Source organism: Sus scrofa, chromosome 17 (genome assembly GCF_054392235.1).
Source record: "Sus scrofa isolate SSC_HxYL_T2T_F1_AM1 chromosome 17, Sscrofa_HxYL_maternal_Yorkshire_Landrace_v2.0, whole genome shotgun sequence".
In the NCBI taxonomy this organism is placed as follows: domain Eukaryota; kingdom Metazoa; phylum Chordata; class Mammalia; order Artiodactyla; family Suidae; genus Sus; species Sus scrofa.
In genome coordinates this window covers 55,414,108-55,425,709 of record NC_139399.1, presented here as the reverse complement: position 1 = coordinate 55,425,709, position 11,602 = coordinate 55,414,108, and positions in this window count along the sequence as shown.

Sequence of the window (11,602 nt, the reverse complement as noted above, 5' to 3'; positions counted from 1 at the left end):
TGGATACTAGTTGGGTTTGTTCCCGCTGAGCCACAATGGGAACTCCGGAAAATGCCCTCTTATAAGTCTTTGGAACCCTGCCAGTCTTAGAATACGGGTTCGACTAGCCTCTTGCTGGGTGACCTTGGGGAAGTGACTTATCTCTCTGAGTCTCAGTTTCTTCCTCTATGAAAAGAGGATCAGAAGAGTTACTCACGTCATGGGCCGTCCTGAGACTCAAATGTGTGCTTACTCCACTGCCCGGATGTGTAGTCAGCGTTATGTAAACATTAGTACTATTAATTATTGTTATTATTTCTTCCTTGGAATGTGGGCGTGATCATAGCTGTTCTCTCCGGTTTACAGCGCGGAACTAACGAGATACCGAGTGAGAGAGCCCGGTGCCTGGCACCCAGTAGGCGCTCAGTAATGGTAGTACCTTCCCCTCCTTGTACCCCCCTCCCCGCCCCCTCCTCCCACCCCCTCGCTTTCCCCCTCCCCCGCCCCTAAGCGGCCCTACTGCCCCGCCCCCACACCACGTGATCTTTTTCAGGTCAGGTTTGCTGAAAACAATTCTGGGAGACACGTGTCTTGGGGACAGGTTATGCAACTCTGTACTCACAGTTTTTGGAAACTCCATGTGGGAGGCTAGCATTTGGCTGCCTGTCCTCTGCGTCGTTGGTAATCGGCCTGGGCTCTGGCCAGCGAGTCCCTCTCTCTTAGAAGAGAAACTGGCGAGAATTCGTTCATGGCCTGCCTGGTTTTTTTTTTTCCCTCTGGACTAGGAACCCTTTGCTGCCTCCACTGTTTTAAGGGCTGTGTGTGCCTCTGTTCTCAGGAAGGGTGTTTGCTGAGCCCATCCTGTGTGCCGCACACTTACATTATTTCATTTAGTTTTTGATTTAGTTTCCAGAACAAGCCTGTGCATTGGAGGGACAGGGTTTGCCCAAGACCACACCGCCAGTGAGTGTAAGAATTCAAACTCCAACCCAAGTCAGTGTGACTCATTTCATACCCCTTCCCAGTGCACAACAGAAAGAGCACTGGACATTACAGTTGACATACAGCTGTCACTAGGTGGTCTCATCAGTCCAGCAGCTCTGGGGAAGCAGGTATATAACATTTTCCCCATTTTACAGATGAAGATACTGAGGCTCAGAGAAAGAAGTGACTCAACTCAGTACACAACCAAGGTGTGATTGGTCTTGTCAGCTGGAATGATCAGAATTAAGAACCTTCTGGAGCTTTCATCTTTACACTCCAGTCTCCCACTTCTTTACACCAGAGGGGGTCAAGGAACTAGTTTTCTGTGTCCTGTGCTCAGAGGTCACTGGTTTCTACAAATCACACCTCTGTGGAAGGTGTAGGATGCCGAGCATTCCAGAGGGTGGCTGGACCTCTGAGCAGAGGGTGTTGTTTCTCTTGAATCAAGAACTCTATTCCAGGGATTGGTTACCAGGTCACAGATACCCTGGAGAGAAGTGAGATTTTCTGAAACAGTTGCCCCAGCCCTTCGGGTTTGATGACAGTATCATATACTCTCTGCCTCTCCCTAAAAATTACTCCTTGCTCTGACCTTGAAAAATTCAGAGCATTAAGAAGAAAGCATGTTTTCTTCACTTTCCTTTTATCTTCATTTTTTCTTTCATTCATTTGATAAATATTCATTCAGCATCTACTCTGTGCCAGGAACCAGTCTGGGTGGTGCAGACAAAAATGAGTAATGTGGGAGTTCCCTGGTGGCTCAGGGGTTAAGGATCTGGCATTGTGACTGCTGTGGCTCTGTTCACTGCTATGGCATGGGTTCGATCCCTGGCCCAGGAACTTCCCCATGCTGCAGGGGTGGCCAAAAAAAATCAATAAAGTGATTAAAGAAAAAAATCTCTGAATTTGCTTTCTCATAGAGGAGACAGACAATAAACAAGTCAACTGGATATCTGGGGAGAATATTCCAGATAGAGGGAACTCAAGTGCAAAGCCCTAAGGCAGGAGTGAGGTGGGCATATTCACGATATAGCAAGGACGCCAGTGTGGCAGGAACTGAGTTAAACAGGGAGAAGCAGAGGCTACACCATCAACCTCCTGCCCAAGAATGGCCAGCTTACAGTTCATGTTCATCTTTTTTTGTTTGTTTTTTGGTCTTTTTAGGACTGCACCTGCAATATATGAAGTTCCCAGGCTAGGGGTCGAATCAGAGCTGTAGCTGCCAGCCTACACCACAGCCACAGCAGTGCCAGATCCAAGCCGGCACTGCGACTTGCACTGCAGCTCAAGGCAATGCCAAATCCTTAACCCATTGAGCAAGGCCAGGGATTAAACCCGCATCCTCATGGATACTAGTGGGGTTTGTTACTGCTGAACCACGATGGGAACTCCATGTTCATCTTATAACACCCCTAGGAGGTGAGCAGGGTGGCTGGGTGGGAATAGATTGGGGGGATGGGAAGAAGGGGGCAGATTCACTCATTCATAAATTTTTGTTAAGTGCTGGAGTTCCCATTGTGGCTCGGTGGTTAACGAATCCAACTAGGAACCATGAGGTTGTGGGTTCCATCCCTGGCCTTGCTCAGTGGGTTAAAGATCCAGCATTGCCATGAGCTGTGGTGTAGGTCACAGACACAGCTTGGATCCTGCATTGCTATGGCTGTGGTGTAGGCTGGCAGCTACAGCTCTGAGTCAACTCCTAGCTTGTGAACTTCCATATGCCGTGGGTTTGGCCCTAAAGAGACCGAAAAAAAAAAATTTGTTGAGTTCTTTCTATGCTAGCAGGCACTGGGCTAGCCTCTGGGTATCCAAAACGGACATAGTCCATCCCTTCAGGGAGCTTTTGATCTAGCAGGGGAGATACCCTTTAATAAAGCAGGAAAATCAAGAAATAATTAATAGGCGTTCCTACTGTGGTACAGTGGGTTAAAAAGCCAACTGCAGCAGCTTGGGTCCCTGCGGAGGTTCGATCCCTGGCCTGGTGCAGTGGGTTAAAGGACCCAGTATTGAAAAGAAAAGAAATAGGAGTTCCTGACATGGCTCAGTGGTAACAAAGCTGACTAGTATCCATGAGAACGCGGGTTCGATCCCTGGACTCACTCAGTGGGTTAAGGATCCGGCGTTGCCATGAGCTGTGGCGTAGGTCGCAGATGCAGCTCAGATATGGCATTGCTGTGGCTGTGGCATAGGCAGGTATCTACAGCTCCGATTTGACCCCTCACCTGGGAACTTCCATATGCTGCGGGTGCGGCCCTCAAAAGACAAAAGAAAAGAAAAGAAAGGAAATAATTGGATAAATATAAATTGCAGTGAAAGGGCTGAAGAAAGCCACGTAAAAGATCTTGGGCGGGAACATGATTTGGCCTCGGGGGAAGGTCTGTTTGAGGGAGTAGCATGAAAGGAATAGATCTGAAAAATGAGCGGCATTGGCAGGACAGGATGTGTCAGTTTGTTTATAACAGTCTTTGGGTCGTCACACAATGACTCTCATGGATTGAAGGAGAAAACAGACCTGAGAGGTGAATCACCCATGCGATAAATCAAATGGCCAAGCCAGGCTTCAACCAAGGTTCTTCACCTCACTTCCCTGTTACCTTCTGTTGCATCAACAGCTTTTGATGTTTGCAAAGAGTGGTTCTGATTGCTGGGGCATCTAGAAAATAATCGTGCTATCTCCACCTTCACTGGACGTGGCTAGAGCCTGGGGGGCAGGGGGAGAAGGATTTCATTTGGGAGGAAAGGGAAAGCTGAGCTGAATGATTGTTGAAGTGAGATGATGGGCTGAGGTTGGAAATGCCCTGCTCTGTGCGCTCCACTTCGGCCCCTGGCACTGTGGCATGTGAATCACGTGGCACTATGTCGACCACATCTAACTGCTCAGAGTATGCTCTCTACCAAAAACTCAGAGGCAATAGGATGTTGTGGAAAGAGCCCAAGGCTAGAAACCAAGGGATCTGGGTTTAGATGCAGCTGTGAAACCTGGGCAATTCACTTCATCTCTCTGAGATTTTCTTTTTTTGGCCGCCCTGCCCCATATGAAGTTTCCCAGGCCAGCGAGTGAATCCTAGCCGGAGTTGCTACCTACACCATAGCTGTGGCAACACCAGATCTTTAACCCACTGTGCTGGGCCAGATTATCCAACCCCCCGTCCCTGCCTCTGCAGCGACACAGGGTCGATCCCCTTGTGCCAGAGCAGGAATTCCTCTGAGCTTTCCTTTTTAAATGGTCATTAAAACACCAGCCCTGGCTACCCTCCAGGACTGTTTGGGGTGTAGAGATGCAACAACCTAGATGAAATCTCTTTAAAGAACTACATAACATTCTGTGAATGGTTGGAATTGTTAATATCTGTGCCTTTTTCCAGCTGTCAGAGTCAAGGGACTGCAGGGGAGACACAAACGTAGTATGCAGGAGGTTCTCGGGGACCAACCCCTCAACTTCTTTTCCAGCATCTTCCTCTCTGCTCCTTTGGGGGCAGATACTTCAAAGATTCTTTTGGGGGAGTTCCCGTCGTGGCGCAGTGGTTAATGAATCCGACTAGGAACCATGAGGTTGCGGGTTCGGTCCCTGCCCTTGCTCAGTGGGTTAACGATCCGGCGTTGCTGTGAGCTGTGGTGTAGGTTGCAGACGCGGCTCGGATCCCGCGTTGCTGTGGCTCTGGCGTAGGCCGGTGGCTACAGCTCCGATTCAACCCCTAGCCTGGGAACCTCCATATGCCGTGGGAGCGGCCCAAGAAATAGCAACAACAACAACAACAAAAACAACAACAAAAAAGACAAAAGACCAAAAAATAAATAAATAAATAAATAAATTCTAAAAAAAAAAAAAAGATTCTTTTGGGGGGAGGGGAGGGTGGAGAACAGGAATGAGAGCTGCAAACTCAGTGGGACAACACAGTGAGACAGAGTCAAAGAAACTTGATTTCAGTCCTGTATCAGGGAGTTCCCATCATGGCTCAGCAGTTAACGAACTCGACTATTATCTATGAGGATGCAGGTTTGCTCCCTGATCTTGCTCAGTGGGTTAAGGATCCAGCGTTGCTGTGAGCTGTGGCTCGGAACCTACAGGCTGGCAGCTACAGCTCCGATTGGACTCCTGGCCTGGGAACCTCCACGTGCCATGGGTGCAGACCTAAAAAGAAAAAAAAAAAAAAAAAAAGAAAATCCTGTATCAGGAGTTCCCGTCATGGCTCAGCAGAAACACATCTGACTAGTAACCATGAAGATTCAGGTTTGATTCCTGGCCTCACTCAGTGGGTTAAGGATCCGACATTGCTGTGAGCTATGATGTAGGTCACAGACACAGCTCTGATATGGCGTTGCTGTGGCTGTGGCATAGGCCAGTGGCTACAGCTCCAATTCGACCTCTAGCCTGGGAACTTCCATATGTTGAGGGTGCAGCCCTGAAAAAAAAAGTAAATCCTGTATCAGTCAGCTGTTGCTGCATAACAAACAACACCAAAATCTCAGAGTCAAACAGCAACAGCATGTATTTCACAATTGTGCATTTGCAGGTCAGCCAGGACAGCTTTGTCACAGCCTTGTCATTTCTCCTCTGCAAGCCTATTTTCTCATCTGTAAAAGAGAAGTAAAACTACTTCATAGGGTCAGAGTGGGGATGTTCAGCCCCCCTTTTAACTAAACATACCCTGTGCTCAGGGATAATTTAGAAGCTAGATGATGTTTATCTTCTAAGCCAACTAGTAACCCAAGAAGTGGTCTGACCTGAAAGCTCTTATTCTAGCAGACAATGAAGGCTATTGGCCAAGCCAATCAGACTGGCCATCCCCCAAATTCAGACTAGGAGAGAGAGCCAGTAAGTCAGCAAAAGAGACAGAGGCACATATCCAGGAAGAAGAGATACCCTCAAACAGCAACTAGGCAGGCTTTGAGTGCTGGAGCTGCCAGCCCTTGGAATCATCTTGGCTATTAGCATCATCCTTTCTGCTTTAGTTGATATCCTTCTCATAACCCCAAGCCATTTGTTTCTTAAGGAGTCCTGAGTAAGGCACTGCTCCTTGTACTTGGAAGCACTGCATGAACACAGAGAAGATGCCAATGAAGGTGCCAGCCCAGAGCTTATAGTCCTATAGTAGATGGTTATTGTTCACCAATTAGGCAGCTGCTTAAGAGCAGGGATGGGCTCTTATCCACTCTGATCTTTCAAAAGGCCTCTCACACTGAAGATATTCATCAAATGTTTATTGGATAAATGACAAAAATGAGTGAGTGTTGGAGTTCTTGTTGTGACTCAGAGGGTTAAGAATCTGACATAAGTTGGTAAGGATGCAGGTTTGATCCCTGGCCTCGTTTAGCGGGTTAAGGATCCAGCATTGCCCCAAGCTGTGGTGTAGGTCAAAGATGTGCCTCCGATCTGGTGTTGCTGTGGCTGTCATGTAGGCCAGCAGCTGCAACTCTGAGTCAACCCTAGCTCAGGAACTTGCATATGCTGTAGGTGCAGCCGTAAAAATAAAGAAAGTTTAAATAAATAAAACAAATGAGTGAATAATCTGAGTCCCTATCGGAAAAACATCCAGGAGTTCCTTTGGTGGCTCACTGCTAACAAACCCGACTAGTATCCATGAGGATTTGGGTTCGATCCCTGGCCTCTCTCAGTGGGCTAAGGAGCCAGCATTGCCATGAGCTGTGATGTAGGTCACAGACGTGTCTTGGATCTGACGTTGCTGTGGCTGTGGCGTAGGCTGGCAGCTACAGCTCCAATTCAACCCCTAGCCTGGGAATTTCCATATGCCATGGGTGCAGCCCTTAAAAACAAACAAACAAAGACAAAGAAAGAAAGAAAGAGAAAGAGGGAGGGAGGGAGGAAAGAAGGAAGGAAGGAAAGGAAGGAAAGAAAAACATCCAAAAACATTCATCCGTTTATCAACATAGCAAAGATTTACTGAACACTGACTTGTGCTAGCTCTTGGGCAAGGTGCTTGGGATATATCACGTGGGCAGGAAAACGTCCCTGCTCTCATAGAACTTGAGTCTGGTGTTGAAGGAGACGCTTGTCAAGAAAAAGGACCAATATATGCTGTCCGGTGAGGAAAGCGTTATGACAAGCAATAAAACAAAGCAAGGAGAAAGAGTGATTGAAAGAGGTGAAGGCTATCTGTAGAATTCTTTAAAATGCCATGTGGATGCTGACATACCCTGTGGGTCTCGGTTTCCCATCCCTCGTCCAAGGGGGTGCTGTTGGATGGAATGGACAGGGAGGGTCCTTCTGTGGCCTGTGTTCCCAGTTCCTGTGGTTATGTAAGGCAGGGGCTGGACATTCCACAGCCTCTGGAAACTCCAAGCTGTCATTATCTGGAGCTGAAGCGAGATTTGCATGCAGCAAAGAAGACCCGGGAGGGTTGGTGCCATTCTGGGAGAGAGAAGGCCTGGGGCTCACTCTCTCGGATGTCCTGAAAATCGTGACATGATCCCCTGTTACTTACTGTGCATGAAGAGCTGCTGGGGGGGAAGTTTCCCAACTCGAGACTCTTAGAGGGAGACCTCTGTGATCATAAAGACGAATAACATTGATATGCAAGGTGTATGCGAAGAACCATACTCTCAACATTCATGATGTAAGAACTATAATGACTCCCAAGATACAAATGAGGAAACTGTGACCCAGGGAGATAAAGTGCCCTGCCCTAGGTCACACAGCCAGGATTACAGCTCTGATGTCTCTGACCCTGAAGCCTGGGCTCTTAATTTCTAAGTCTAACATAAGCAAGAAAGGGATGTCTGCCTCTAGGGGAGGGACAGATGGAGTACAAGACGTCTCGAGGGCAAGAAGGATGAGTGCTGGAAGGAGGGGGTGAGGGATCTGAGAAGGCTTCCTGGAGGAGGAGGTATTTGAGGTGAGCCATTAAAGACAGGGTCGATCGTGGCTTCTTGGGTTTGGTGTCTCAGTTCCGGGCAAGGATTTGGGGACTTCAGTTGGTTCTACAAACCTTGGACTACTGCCTTTTGTTTTGTGGGAGCCAAAAAAAAAACAAAAAAACAAAAAAAACCCAAAAACCCTATTGGAACTTTTGAAAGCAGCTGAAGTTTTGGTCGAATTGCTTTTAACCCTCTGGGGGCCAAGACTTCTTTGTGGATCTGAAGAGAGAAGCTAAAGTTTGATGCCTTAGAAAACCTTATATAGAGACTCACACTCAAGAGAAGTACATACCATCCATGCAATCTTATCCCCAATCCAGGAAGCACAGGTTAAAAATCCCACAAGTTCACGAACATCTGCATTCAGACATGCTGCCTGCCTTCTGAGAGAGTCTCAGAATTTGGAGAAGTGGAAATTAATTCCTTCACTTCAGGAGGTTGGGATAGTTTTATAGAGAAGCCTCCACTGTCTCAACTTAGCCCTCTTCAATCTCTTTGCTAGTCTAATGATTACTGAAAAAACTATGTACTTCCTGGCATGTTTTTTAGTTAATGGTTAACCTTTTTCATTAAAAGTTTACACAGTTTTTGGAATTCCCCTCATGGCTCAGCAGAAATGAATCTGACTAGGATCCATGAAGATGCAGGTTCGATCCCTCGCCTCACTCAGTGGGTTAAGGATCTGGAGTTGCCATGAGCGGTGGTGTGGGTCATAGACGCTGGTCGGATCTGACGTTGTTGTGGCTGTGGTGTAGGCCAGCAGCTACAGTTCCTATTCGACCCTTAGCCTGGAAACCTCCATATGCTGAGGCGAAGGCCCTAAAAAGATTTTTTTTTTTTTAAAGTGTACATAGTTACAAAGAATATAATTTCTGACAGGTTGTAAATTCATACACTTAAAAATAAATGGTTATATCATTCTTTTAACTGTATCCAGTTAGGTACCCTAGCAATTTGACACCTACAACCATTTAAAATATACAGGAACTGGAGTTCCTGCTGTGGTGCAATGGGATTGGTGATGTCTTGGGAGTGCTGGGACATGGGTTCAATCCTTGGACTGGCACTGTGGAATCCACAGGATCCAGTGTTGTCACCACTGTGGCTTAGGTCACGACTAAGGCTCCGATCTGATCCCTGGCTGTGGAGTTCCATACGTCACAGAGTGGCCAAAAAAAAAAAAATATATATATATATATATATATTTAGGAACAGGCTTCTCTAAAAGGCAGAAATTTAACATCATTACTTTTTCTACTTAAACTCAAATTTTTACTTCCCTTTTAAACACAGGTTTAAAGCATACAATTTAACATATGCATACACCTCGTGAAACCATCTGACAAACTTAGAACAGTAACTATTAAACAGAAAAAATAAAAAGTAAAGTTTTTCCTTCTCAGTTAGTCACATATCCCTGGATGAATATTGCTTGTGCTAGAGTGAGATAGGATTTTAGCAATAATTTTATTCCCATTTTTCTTTCTTTTTTAAAATAGCTGTCAAACAGCAGTGTGCCAAAGCCAGTTCGTATTGGTTCAATTTTTAAGAATTTTGTGGGTAGCTGTTAAACATAGAGCGATCGCTAGGGAGTTTCCTGGTGGCTCAGGGTTTTGGGGATCTGGCACCGTTGCCATGGTGGCTCTGGTTACTGCTGTGGCGAGGGTTTGGTCCCTGGCCTGGGAACTTTCTCATGCTGTGGGCGCAGCCAAAAATATGAAAAGTAATAATTACTAAAAATGAAACGATATAAACTTACAATTAAACAAACTATTAAAAACAAAGAAATAAGTACTCAAATCTCGTCGCTTACTCATTATTTCCCTACATTTTACTTTATCTATGCTCTTGATATTATGTGCAACAGTTTTATCTGTGTGATGGAAATACTGCTCATCTCTAACCAACTCCACGTTCAGTGATATCACATCCGTAGCTTGAAATCAGCCATGGGGGAGTATTGACACCACAGAAATTGGCAAATGGTACGGATTAGCACGTCCCACCTCCCCCAAACTGTTGTTACACATTTATCAGCACTAGGCTGTGGGAAACCTTCACTTAAGGAAGTTGGTGGGAACAAAAAGAGTGTTGTTATAACAATGTGATGACAGATAACTGAAAGTGCATAGTGACCTAGCATCAAAAATTATTATTATTATTATTATTATTATTATTATTTGTCTTTTTGCCATTTCTCGGCCCGCTCCCTTGGCATATGGAGTTTCCCAGGCTAGGGGTCTAATCGGAGCTGTAGCCACTGGCCTATGCCAGAGCCACAGCAACACCAGATCCGAGCCGCATCTGCCACCTACACCACAGCTCACGGCAACGCCAGATCCTTAACCCACTGAGCGAGGCCAGGGACCGAACCTGCAACTTCATGGTTCCTAGTTGGATTCGTTAATCACTGTGCCATGATGGGAACTCCCAAAAATTATTTTTAATGATCTATCCACTGACAACTAGACTATATCCTGTCCTTCAATTCTAGAGAAATCAAGGATTGCAAAAACCATCTGACTTGCAGAAGGATTTCTTATTCTGACCTGAAATCCATTCATTTTCTCAGTTTGTTTCCCACCCCTAAGGAAGAGAATTGAGAAGAGCTGAAAATAATTGCTCATCTTTCCATCTGTAGGAGAAAACATGACCCACGTTTAAAGCTGGTTTTACTGTCAAGGGTTTTCTCTGCCTCAAAAGATTTTCATTCTTTGATAATAATTAAGGGATGAAAGAGGGGAAGTCACTCCCAACTCTTCACAAAGTATATGAATTCATAATGTGCCAACAGAGGCCAAATATCCTGGTTCTGAAGCTATGCTTCAGTCTTAGAAAGATGTATAGATATAGATAGACAGCTTTACATCTTTATGCCATATATAACCATATGTATACATACGAAAAAATCCGGAAGAGACAAGTCTAGGCACTTTTGACACTGCGTTTATCACAGGATACTCCCCCAATAATTCCAAAAGCACTTGGAGACTCAGAGGATTTTACCAACACCCCCCACCCCCCAGCCCCCTCCACCCACGCACTGTAAGGAGAATATGCAGGGTTGAGGCGGATAGGACCGGCACAAAACTGTCTTTTACAAAGGGTGGAAGCAGATCTGAGAATTAAGATAAACTTGTCCTCAAAGAGAGCAAACTTTTTAGGAAGTTCAAAATCTGGACAACAAATCCCTTAAACCAGAGGTCAGCCACCCTAAGACCAAAAAATCTGCCCGGAGCTTGTTTATGCTCAGCCCATTAAGAACAGTTTTATGTTTTACATTTTTAAATCCTTGGGGGGAAAAAAAATCTAAAGAAGACTGCTATTCATGAAACGTGACATTATATGATATTCAAATGTCAGGGTCCATACTAGTGTTCTGTTAGGACACAGCGACTCTTGTTTTAAATATTTAAGGCTTCCTTTGAGCTACAACGCCAGTTTGTGTAATTGTGACAAACTGGCCCGCAAAGCCTAAAAGGTTTAGCTCTTTACACTAATGACTGTTGACCCCTGGCATAAAATAACCCGTGTTCACTGCCCATTTGGAAAGTTTCATGTCCCTCAGAGGCGAGTGTACTGGTCGCAAGGGCGCAGATCTCAAGTCAAGACCCCGGGCAAGTCCTTCCAGTCTGTGGGCCTCAGCTTCCCCAACTGTAAATAGGGTTAGGCTCAGTGATCTCGCCTAACTGACCTGCCTAGCAAGGGATCGGGGCTCCCGGAGGCCAGGGATTTGGGGGACCGAGCGGCCCGCGCGCCCGAG